This window comes from Salvia miltiorrhiza, chromosome 5 (assembly GCF_028751815.1).
Source record: "Salvia miltiorrhiza cultivar Shanhuang (shh) chromosome 5, IMPLAD_Smil_shh, whole genome shotgun sequence".
NCBI lineage: Eukaryota > Viridiplantae > Streptophyta > Magnoliopsida > Lamiales > Lamiaceae > Salvia > Salvia miltiorrhiza.
The window spans coordinates 47,786,563-47,796,770 of NC_080391.1; the positions used below are offsets into that span (position 1 = coordinate 47,786,563).

Below are 10,208 nucleotides of genomic sequence, written 5' to 3' on the forward strand. Positions count from 1 at the left end.
ACTCATCTGCTCAAGAAAGAAGTCAAATTCTTGTGGACAGACGAATGCGAACAAAGCTTTCAAGAATTGAAGAAGAGGTTGACCACCGCCCCAGTACTAGCCGTTCCAGAAGCAAACAAGGAATATACCATATATACAGACGCATCAAAGAAAGGACTAGGTTGTGTACTGATGCAAGAGGGAAAGGTAATAGCTTATGCCTCGCGACAGCTTAGGCCACATGAAGCAAATTACCCGACACATGACCTAGAGCTAGCAGCAATAGTGCACGCATTGAAAATTTGGAGACACCACCTTTATGGAGTAAGATGTGAAATTTACACCGACCATAAGAGTCTCAAATATTTCTTTGAACAGAAGGATCTGAATATGAGACAAAGAAGATGGCTAGAATTGGTCAAGGACTACGATTGTGGAATCAATTATCATCCAGGCAAAGCCAACGTCGTGGCAGATGCCTTGAGCAGAATGGAACGAGCCAAGTTAGGATGTATCCTAACCAAGGAGAATGACTTGGTTAGGGAATTCGAAAGGTTAAGGTTGGAAGTGGTATTTCCACCGCAAACCACAGATTTGATCATGGCGACACTCAGTGTTACCCCCGACCTAAGATCAAGGATTGTTAGTATGCAAAGAGAGGATGAGAAATTGGAAAGATTGCGAGTGAAAATCCGTACCGAGAAGCTTGAGTCATACCAAGAAGCAGCAGATAATGCATTGATGTTTGAGGGAAGAATCTGTGTACCCAATGATGAGAAATTAAGAAATGAAATCATGAGCGAAGCTCATGACACGCCTTACGCAGCACATCCGGGAGGTACGAAGATGTACCAAGATTTAAAAGCAAGATTTTGGTGGGAAGGCATGAAGCGAGACATAGCTTCGTTTGTAGAACGATGTTTAGCTTGTCAGCAAGTGAAGGCATTACACCAACGACCTTATGGCAAATTACAACCGTTAGAAATCCCAGAGTGGAAATGGGACCACATTGCCATGGACTTTGTCACTGCCTTGCCAAAGTCGAATAGAGGGAATACCGCCGTTTGGGTGATCATAGATAGATTGACGAAAAGTGCTCACTTCATACCGATTCCTGTCACAAGTGGTTCTGAAAAGTTAGCTCAAATATACATTCGTGAGATAGTACGTTTACACGGAGTTCCAATGACGATTACCTCCGATAGAGATACAAAATTCACCTCACGTTTTTGGATGAGCTTACACAGGGAATTGGGTACTAAGTTGAATTTTAGCACAGCTTTTCATCCACAGACGGATGGACAGTCTGAAAGAACTATACAAGTTTTGGAAGATATGATTCGGACTGTAGTGTTAGATAGAGGAGCTCAATGGGAACAAGTGTTACCCCTGATTGAATTTGCCTACAATAATAGTTTCCAAACGACTATTAACATGGCACCATATGAAGCCCTCTATGGAAGAAAATGTAGATCTCCGCTTTATTGGGATGAAGTAGGAGAAAGAAAAGTGTTAGGTCCTGACGCAGTGGAAGAAATGATCACAACTGTGAGACAAATTCGGCAACGAATTAAAGAAGCTCAAGATCGCCAAAAATCTTATGCCGACACTAGACGCACAGAGATTCAGTTTGAAGTGGGAAGTAAAGTCTTTTTGAAAGTTTCCCCTTCTCGAGGGATTCACCGATTTGGTATAAAAGGAAAGCTCAAGCCTAGATTTATAGGCCCATACGACATATTGGAAAAAGTAGGCCCTGTTGCCTATAGACTCGCGTTACCTCCAAATTTCGTGAATGTTCACAATGTCTTTCACGTGTCGCAGTTGAGAAAATACGTGTTTGACCCGAAGCATGTTATTCATCGAGAGGATATATCTCTTGAACCAGACCTGAAATATGAAGAAAGACCCGAAGCTGTGTTGGATAGAAAGATCCAACAATTGAGAAATAAGTCACTTGCCTTAGTCAAAATACAATGGAGACATCACGGGCAAGAAGAAGCAACTTGGGAATTGGAGGATAAAATGAAGGAAAAATATCCAGAATTGTTTCCCGAAGGTGAGATTTCAAATTTCGGGACGAATTTTTTTTTAAGGGGGTAAGGATGTAACACCCCGTGTTTTGAGAAGCTATTTGTGCCCTAGCTCGAATTTAAATTGAGTTTTAAATAGTAGCTAGAGGAATTATGCACGTGGGCGAATAAATGAGATAAGAAATTTTTAGAGTTTAATAGGAGGTGATATTATTTTCTCGAGTCTTATAAATTCTCTTATTGAGAAACCTATCTTCGCCCTATATTTTTATTAAAATGTCTATGTGATATAAATATTTTACTTGGTAGAATATTCACATATGATTTATTGATGCATTGTTATTATGATATTAGATATATCATAATAGAGATAATTTTTCCTCACATGAATAAATATATTTTCATGAGATATATTTTTCCCACATACTAAATAAGAGTTATAATTATTCAAGTATATATATATATATAGATATATATATATATATACACACCTATCTCTCTTTCTCTCTCACTCTCTCTATCTCTCTCAATCTCTCTCACTCTTTCTCTCTCACTCTCTCACCCTTACGCAGCACTAGCTCCCTCCCCACTCTCCCACATTATTCTTCTCTTTCCCATCAATGGAAATCACATGCACCATTAAAGAGCCCCTAAAAAGCTAATCTAACTAGCCAACTCATTCCTCCACACTTTAAGCTCACAAGCACATGCACACCTCTCTCTCATCTCCCTCCCTCTCTTATTCTTCTTTATTTTCAGCAGTCCTCCTCCTCCTCCTCACTCCACCACACTTCTTTTTCTTGTTCCACCAAATATAGTAAGAACTAAGGTTTCTTAAAGTGTTCATCTTCAAGCTCAAGCTCCAAGCATACTACGCATCATCTTCTACTCCACCTCCATTGATCTTGTTGGTAGCAACCTCAATCCTCCTCTTATGTTATATATATATTTTCTTGTGGTATAAGCATGTATATTGATGCATAATTGAAGCATGATGAGTTATTAGTGTGAAAATGCATGAGAATGGTGATGAAAGTATAGATCTATGATGATATGTGTATATGTTGTTGTTTCAACCATTTTGAGAAGTTTTCTTACGTTCTGGACTGATCAGTCGACGAGGTTTCCCTCGTCCAAAAATCTTCAAAATTTTACAGAGTGTAGATACATGTGTCTTGAGGACACTGGTAAAATTTCAAGTCATTTGGACTTCGTTTACTACCTTTTTAAAATATAAATGTTTTACTGCGCATTTCCGCCGGAAATTTAGAAAGGCAGTCCCTAGAGTCACACTTTTCAGTAACTTTCAAAAACATTCAGCCTCCAAAATGTTTATGATAGAAAGATACATGTGTCATACAGACTCATGTAAAATTTCCAACCCTTTAGCCAACGTTTACTATTTTTCAAAAATCCTAGCTTCCAATCGTGCAAAACTGCCGAATCTGGTAGACTGTGGGAAAACACCCATATCTCTTAAACCACTTGGAGTTTTTCACTCTACTTTTTTTTAAATAAAACTAGACCCAGAAAGGTTTTCAACAGTGTAAGTCTCGAATCTAGGAGATTTCTGAGTCAAAACAGTTTATTCGTTAAAGTTGAGGCAGAGCAGAATGATAAACTGTAGGAGTCTGAAAATTTCTACTTTGTAATTGTTTTGAGGATTTTAAAGTTTTGGTGGATTAATACACCATGTTATGTCATGAAAATACTACTAGAAAATTTTATATTTATTTCCAAGCTTACGTGAATATTTGGGAATTTACTTACAAGGAAAAAGATTTCGAGTTCATAGGATTATTTTTTTTAAGTCATTTGACTATTGTGATAAATCGTGAAAATGTATTATGTGGAAATTGATTATTGCAAAGTATGAATGACTATTTGATGTTTATGAACGCTATTTACCTAGGATTGAGAGTCTTTTAATTGGATAAGATATCTAATTAAATTGAGAGGTCCAATTGGGTAAATAGTAGATAGGTTATAAGATGAGATTAAGCATATGATGAAAGCATAAGTATTGAGATATTAGTTAGATGAAATTCTAACTAGAGTTTATTTTGTCACATGACAATCTAAACCACGTGCGCCACCAAAGGTTCGAGTGACGGCCGGCGTTAGTACGACTCTGAGCGTTACGTCATCGACCCCTGAGACAGGTGGGCTTTATTCTAACTCTATTATGGCTAGCTACCATGATAATGAGTTCAAATGCAAATTCTTATGAAAATGAAGCATGTTGAAGCATTATTGATGAATCTTATGAAAATGAAGCATGTTGAAGCATTATTGATGAGTATTATGAAAATTGTCAACTTGCCATATTTATTATTGATGAGAATGAGATATGGTATGTTGCCTCTATGAAAGACATGATTATGATCATGATGCAAGATATCGGCCTTTGACTGATTTATATGACAGTAAAGGTTTTGTGCGCAGAGGTGATCGTGAGCCGTCTCTAGTCGGCCGGTCACGGTGATTTGAAGGAGGCCTCCTTCTCTTCACCTTATATATATATTATATGAGTTCTCATAGTTGGCACATACCGTGAATAATTAATGTCTGCAGACTAATGATATTATTATGATGATGCAAATGAGTTTATGACAGAAAAACATGAACAGGTATTTTTAATCTCAGTTAAATCCTGTTGATGCATTGAAAAGGGCAAGATTGACATATAGCTCTAAGAGCAACATTTCAATTATTTCCGGCATGAGTCCACTGAGTGCTTTTTGGTACTCAGCCCTGCATGTATTTCTAAATGTGCAGGTCTGGCTTGGCGCGAGGATGGGTGAAAGCTGTTGGAATTGTCAGTTGGCTGTGTCTTTCCTATGTCTCATATTTATCTTTATAAGCTTTGACTCTATAAGAATTTGAACTCCCTGCTATATGTCTTCACACATATAGTAACGCATCTCGCTGCATAACTCTGATGAAACTCTTTATTTAATTTGCTTATGTCTGTAATATCCCTTAAGGGAAATACTTCTCAGACCCTTGCTAAGTTTCAATGGCTTAATCATGTTTACCCAAGCTAGTAATTATTTTGGTCTTGAAATCCTTCTTTAAAATGAGTAAAGTTTGCAATTGCTTCCGCTAAAACAAGATGTATTCCTATTTCTTTCACTATTTCTTTTATTAGTCGTACGATACTTGGTATACGCTATCACTGGCTATATCGGGCTGCGACAAGAAAACAACCACCCAACAAGCGTCACTCAACTCTCACAGAAAATCTAATTTCTGTAATATGAAATTACGTAAATCTTATTTTTGTTCTGAGAGTTGTTGTGTATTTATAATTATAAATACAGGATATGGGCCAGACTTATGAGTTGGACTATTTTTCTCTTTCTGGGCTCAGGAGTCTTTAGGCCAACCCAGGGATCAAACAAAAGGAATAAAGATGAGCCTCAAATGAATTAATTCTTCTTATCAGCCCATGTCACAATTAATTCATAAATATTAATTAATTCCACTATAGAATCAATATTGGCTTACCCCTTTATTGCCGATAATGAGTCGGGGCTTGTATTTAGACTTATCGAACCCCCATATTTAAGATATCCAATATCCATTAATTAATTAAAACTTCTGACAACATCCATTAATTAAGAAATCCGCGTATATTATCACGCGGATTTCCTCACTTCGCATGAATGCGTTGCAAAATTCACGCATCATGCGACATTTATATATTCACGCAATCGCGCGAACTGAAGAAATTCGTGTATATTATCCCGCAAATTTTTTCAATTCGCGCGAATGTGTTAACTTATGAATGTCGCTCTAATCTTCGCGTGATAGCAAAATTCACGCATCATGCGACATTCATATATGTTGGATTTGTATACTGAAAGCAAGAACATTTTATGCTTGTATACAATTATTCCTGTGTTCACTATTTTATCTCCTATCTGATTGTGTTCATGATTGCATATGTATGTCCTTTATCTCTATATAAGTTGATTATATGGTGATTAACGGATCACAGAAGGTCATATAATTGGAATAAACTTAAGAGATATAAATAGATCACAACTGAGATGACTCTAGGACGAGTCGTTGGTCTAGGCTGCAATATAGATGGAAATAGTTTGTCTTGACTATTTGTCTATACTGGTATGTCGTAACGTATTGATAGGATCACAGTGAGATGTATTCTTCTATCTGACATAAGTGAAGAATCAAGATCTCGGTGACTTAATAAAATCTTAATACTAATAAGGTTTCAGATATATATGTTGATTCGTGTATCACTTTGATTTACTATGGGTGAGAGTTATATACTAACTTGAGTACTCTGTATCTTGGGTGATATCGGTTAATATATGATATTTTGTTATCTGTATTAGCACCCGTATCCAGTATATGATAATCATCCCCTTAAGGAGCTCAATAAGGTTTATTGCGTTAAACCCTGCAGGTTGATTAAGTTCAGGCGCAATAATAAGGTTTGAGTGGTACTGCTTAAGGATTACAAAGAGATTAATTAATTTAAGCTTTCAGAGGTCTAATTAATTAATGGATGTCGGATATTTTAAATACGGAGATTTAATAAGTCTAAATATAAGCCCCGACTCATCACCGGTAATAAAGGGGTAAGTCAGTATTTATTCTCTAGTGAAATGAATTAATATTTATCAATTAATTATGATCTGGGTTGATCATAAAAATTAATTCATTAGAGGCCCATCTTTATTCCTTGTATCTGATCCCTAGACTAGCCCAAAGTCTCCTAAGCCCAATAGGAGTAAAATTCGCCCACTACAGTTATTGGAGCCCTAGGTCTGTGTTTTGTCTATAAATACAGCTATCTGCTATCAGGATAAGACACACAAAATCAAGGTTTTAGAAAGAGTAGTAGGGGGCGCCGTTTGTAGGTGGTCGAATTCTCCAAGGGAGATCTCATGGTTCGTTGTCCATCCAACGTTGAGAATTGAGCGGGATATAGTTCAGAAGGTCAGAACTGGAGTCATTCGATTCAACCGTTAACAACCTCTGCATCCAATTCACAAGTAAGTGATTCTAACTCCAATGTGCAGCACTTAAATTCATAGGAGCATGTTAGGAATTAATCGTTGTATGGTGAATTATGATATCCGAAAAACGATCCTCGTGGGGCTAAATCCTTCAATATATTCACGCAATCACGTGAACTGGAGAAATCGACATATATTATCACGCGAATTTCCTCAGTTCGCACGAATGCGTTGTAAAATTCATGCATCATGCGACATTCATGTGTTCACGCAGTCGCGCGAACTGAAGAAATTAGCGTATATTATCATGCGGATTTTCTCAGTTCGCGCGAATACTTTAACTTATGAATGTCGCTGTATTGCAAAATTTACGCATCATGTGATATTCATATGTTCACGCAATCGCGCGAACTGAAGAAATCTGCGTATATTACCACGTGGATTTCCTCAATTCTCGCGAATGCGTTAACTTATGAAGCTATAGCCAGAAATGCATACTTGAAGACAAACTTTCTTTATATCAAAATTTACACAATAGAGTCATATTCCTAAATATACACAATAGAGTTTGGGCTGCTTAGCATAGGATCATAGTGCAGGCTCGTAACTCAGGGTTCACAAATAGTTATGTATTGAACTAACTAATGTCTAAGACCACTAAGCAGGTAATACATAGATTTAATGTCATCAATGTCCACAAGAACTTTTTACTACCCTAACATGCAGATTCTGCAGCTGATTCCTACCTTTGGTAAAATGGCATATAGCCGAATAGTGCACAAATGGAACTATAGCCAGAAATGCATACATGATGGTTACTGATTCAATTTTTATTTCATGTACAATAAGATAGTGCAGAACAAGTTTCTCTGGAGACAAATTTTCCAATTCCAATAACGCGTGAACATGTGAGATGCCAAAATTGAGAGAATTTTTCATTTGCAACTAAAATTGCAAAAGACGAATAATAAGATCCAACTGTAATTAGTCAAATTTTTGTTTGTGCTTTGTCCATCTCAATATTCATGAGAAGCAAAAGCAGCAGCTGTAAATAGAAACATAACAAAATCAAAAGTAAAACTTAAAGGGAAAAGGTCAACTACACTCTTGATACTTCCTCCAATGTTCAAATATACATTTCGAGTATTTTTAGGTACAAGTAGAACCTATTGTCTGTCGATACTCGATACCAACATTGTGCCCCTCTCAAGTCTCTACTTGAACAATATTTTGTAGCTTACCTAGCCATTAGGTTAAGTTATATATTGTGGGACCCTAAGTGGTGTTTATTTACTACTAATAAGCTATATAGACTTTCATAAAAAAACTTCGCAACCTAGAAAAATAATTAGAACTCATAAAAAATTAAATATTTTTTCTATTGATTTTTCTGTTTATTTTTTGTTTATAAGAAAAAATCTGAGAAGAAGTCTCCTGAATCCGCTTTCGTTTCTGCATTGTTGATTTAAGATATGTAAAAGTTTAGTAAATATATTTTATCAAATGGCACACTTGATGAAAAACTATCTTTAAAACATATGAAGAAAATACCTGAGAAGAAGTCCCCTGAATCCGCTTTCATTTTGGCATTGATGGTTTAAGGTATGTAAAAGTTCAATAAAGGTATTTGATCAAAAGGCACACTTGAAGAAAAACTTTCTTTATATCAAAATTTTCACAATAGAGATTCAAACTAAGAATATGCCTACATATTTTCTACTTCAGAATTCCAACTAAAATTGTAACACCCCGATAATTTAGATTTGTTTTATAAGTTTAATTAATAGTATTTTCTTGTATAACTTATTTTTTTAAATAATTACATGATACATATAGATATGCACCATTAATTTTATTTAGACTATTATTATTATTATTATTATTATTATTATTATTATTATTATTATTATTATTATTATTATTATTATTATTATTATTATTATTATTATTATTATTATTAGAACTAGAACTCTTTAAAAAACTAGTATAAATAGAGACACAATTATTTACCCTAGTAGACACGCACACAAATTCTGATTTATGAAAAAAAGACAGTCGAGTGTCTCTTCCAAGATTTTTTGTTGAAGTCCTTCTCCTCTGATCACCGGTAGGTTTGTACAGCATAACTTATAAGCATAACTATACGGTATCATATTGTTTCGCAGAGGTTTCATATCGGGTTTCCTTAAGAACAGTAACTCGCCGAAATCTTTCCCACCGAAAGCTCGTTACTTTCGGTCTGCTTTCCAACCTTCTCCGACGAAGGTCGGCGTGCCGTTTCCGTTCACGTCTGCTCTAGATCGGCAACAAGCACGACTCGGCCGCTGAATGATCTGCCAGCTCTGGTCTCGCACCAGCTCCTACAAATTCCCGTCGATCACTCCCTCTCTCGTGACCGTCTTCTCCGGCTAGCTCAGCTCCAGTCCGGACGGCAGACTGTCTTCATCAGCCGGTGCCCCCCGGTGTGCACGAGCGTCTCCTTCCAGGTGTCTATCCGGCGGCGTTGCAAAAGAGCGCATCTCCATCGCCGCCGCTCGGACCGCTCCGCCTCCTCCGGAAGCACGCTGCTAGCCTTCATCAGTTCGGCTATCCGCCATTTAAGGTCAGCCCAGCCCGCAACAGCAGGCAGCAGGTTTGAAGACAGATCTGTGAAAATTGGAAACACTGTAGATGGTTGACTTGTATCGGCCATTGTCCAGAATCCGTTCCGGTCTTCCAGCCGGCGCCGCATCTCTACGATCCGTCAACCGCCTGTAGCCAGCGCCTCTCTCATTCCGATCATGTCCTCCGGTGATTTTTCCTCGATCGACAGGGGTGGTCTTAATCTGCCCCAAGTGTCGAACAACTTCACCAAAGCCTCTACTGACGTTGCTGGCCCAGCTTTACCAACCTCCAAGGATAACACTTGTTTGCCGAGTGTTTCAGCGCAGAAGAATCAGCAGCCGCTGCTTGGTTCTTCCTCTTCTACCGCGAAAGCTGTTGGAATGGTGTCCTCTTATGCTCATGTCACGGCCCCCCAAAGGGTCAGGAAGCCGGACTTACCGGCACATAAATTCCACGCGCTTCAACCCTTTGCTCAAGGAGGACATGGCGTGCTCAAAGTTCCTCGAGAAATCCAGAATTTTCAAGCATCAAAATTCCAACACGCGCTTATTGGTCGTTTCATGATGAATAAGGGTGAAAAACCTAGGACCACTAGAGAACTCAA

General features: G+C 37.6%; 1 long non-coding RNA gene across 1 annotated transcript; it reads left to right on the forward strand.

Moving 5' to 3' along the window:
- Window positions 1-2,781: 2,781 nt before the first annotated feature.
- On the forward strand, window positions 2,782-5,046 carry LOC130987077 (uncharacterized). The gene is made up of 3 exons (XR_009089565.1): window positions 2,782-2,920; window positions 4,111-4,171; window positions 4,788-5,046. It is a non-coding gene; the product is annotated as an uncharacterized LOC130987077 (long non-coding RNA).
- Window positions 5,047-10,208: the final 5,162 nt, after the last annotated feature.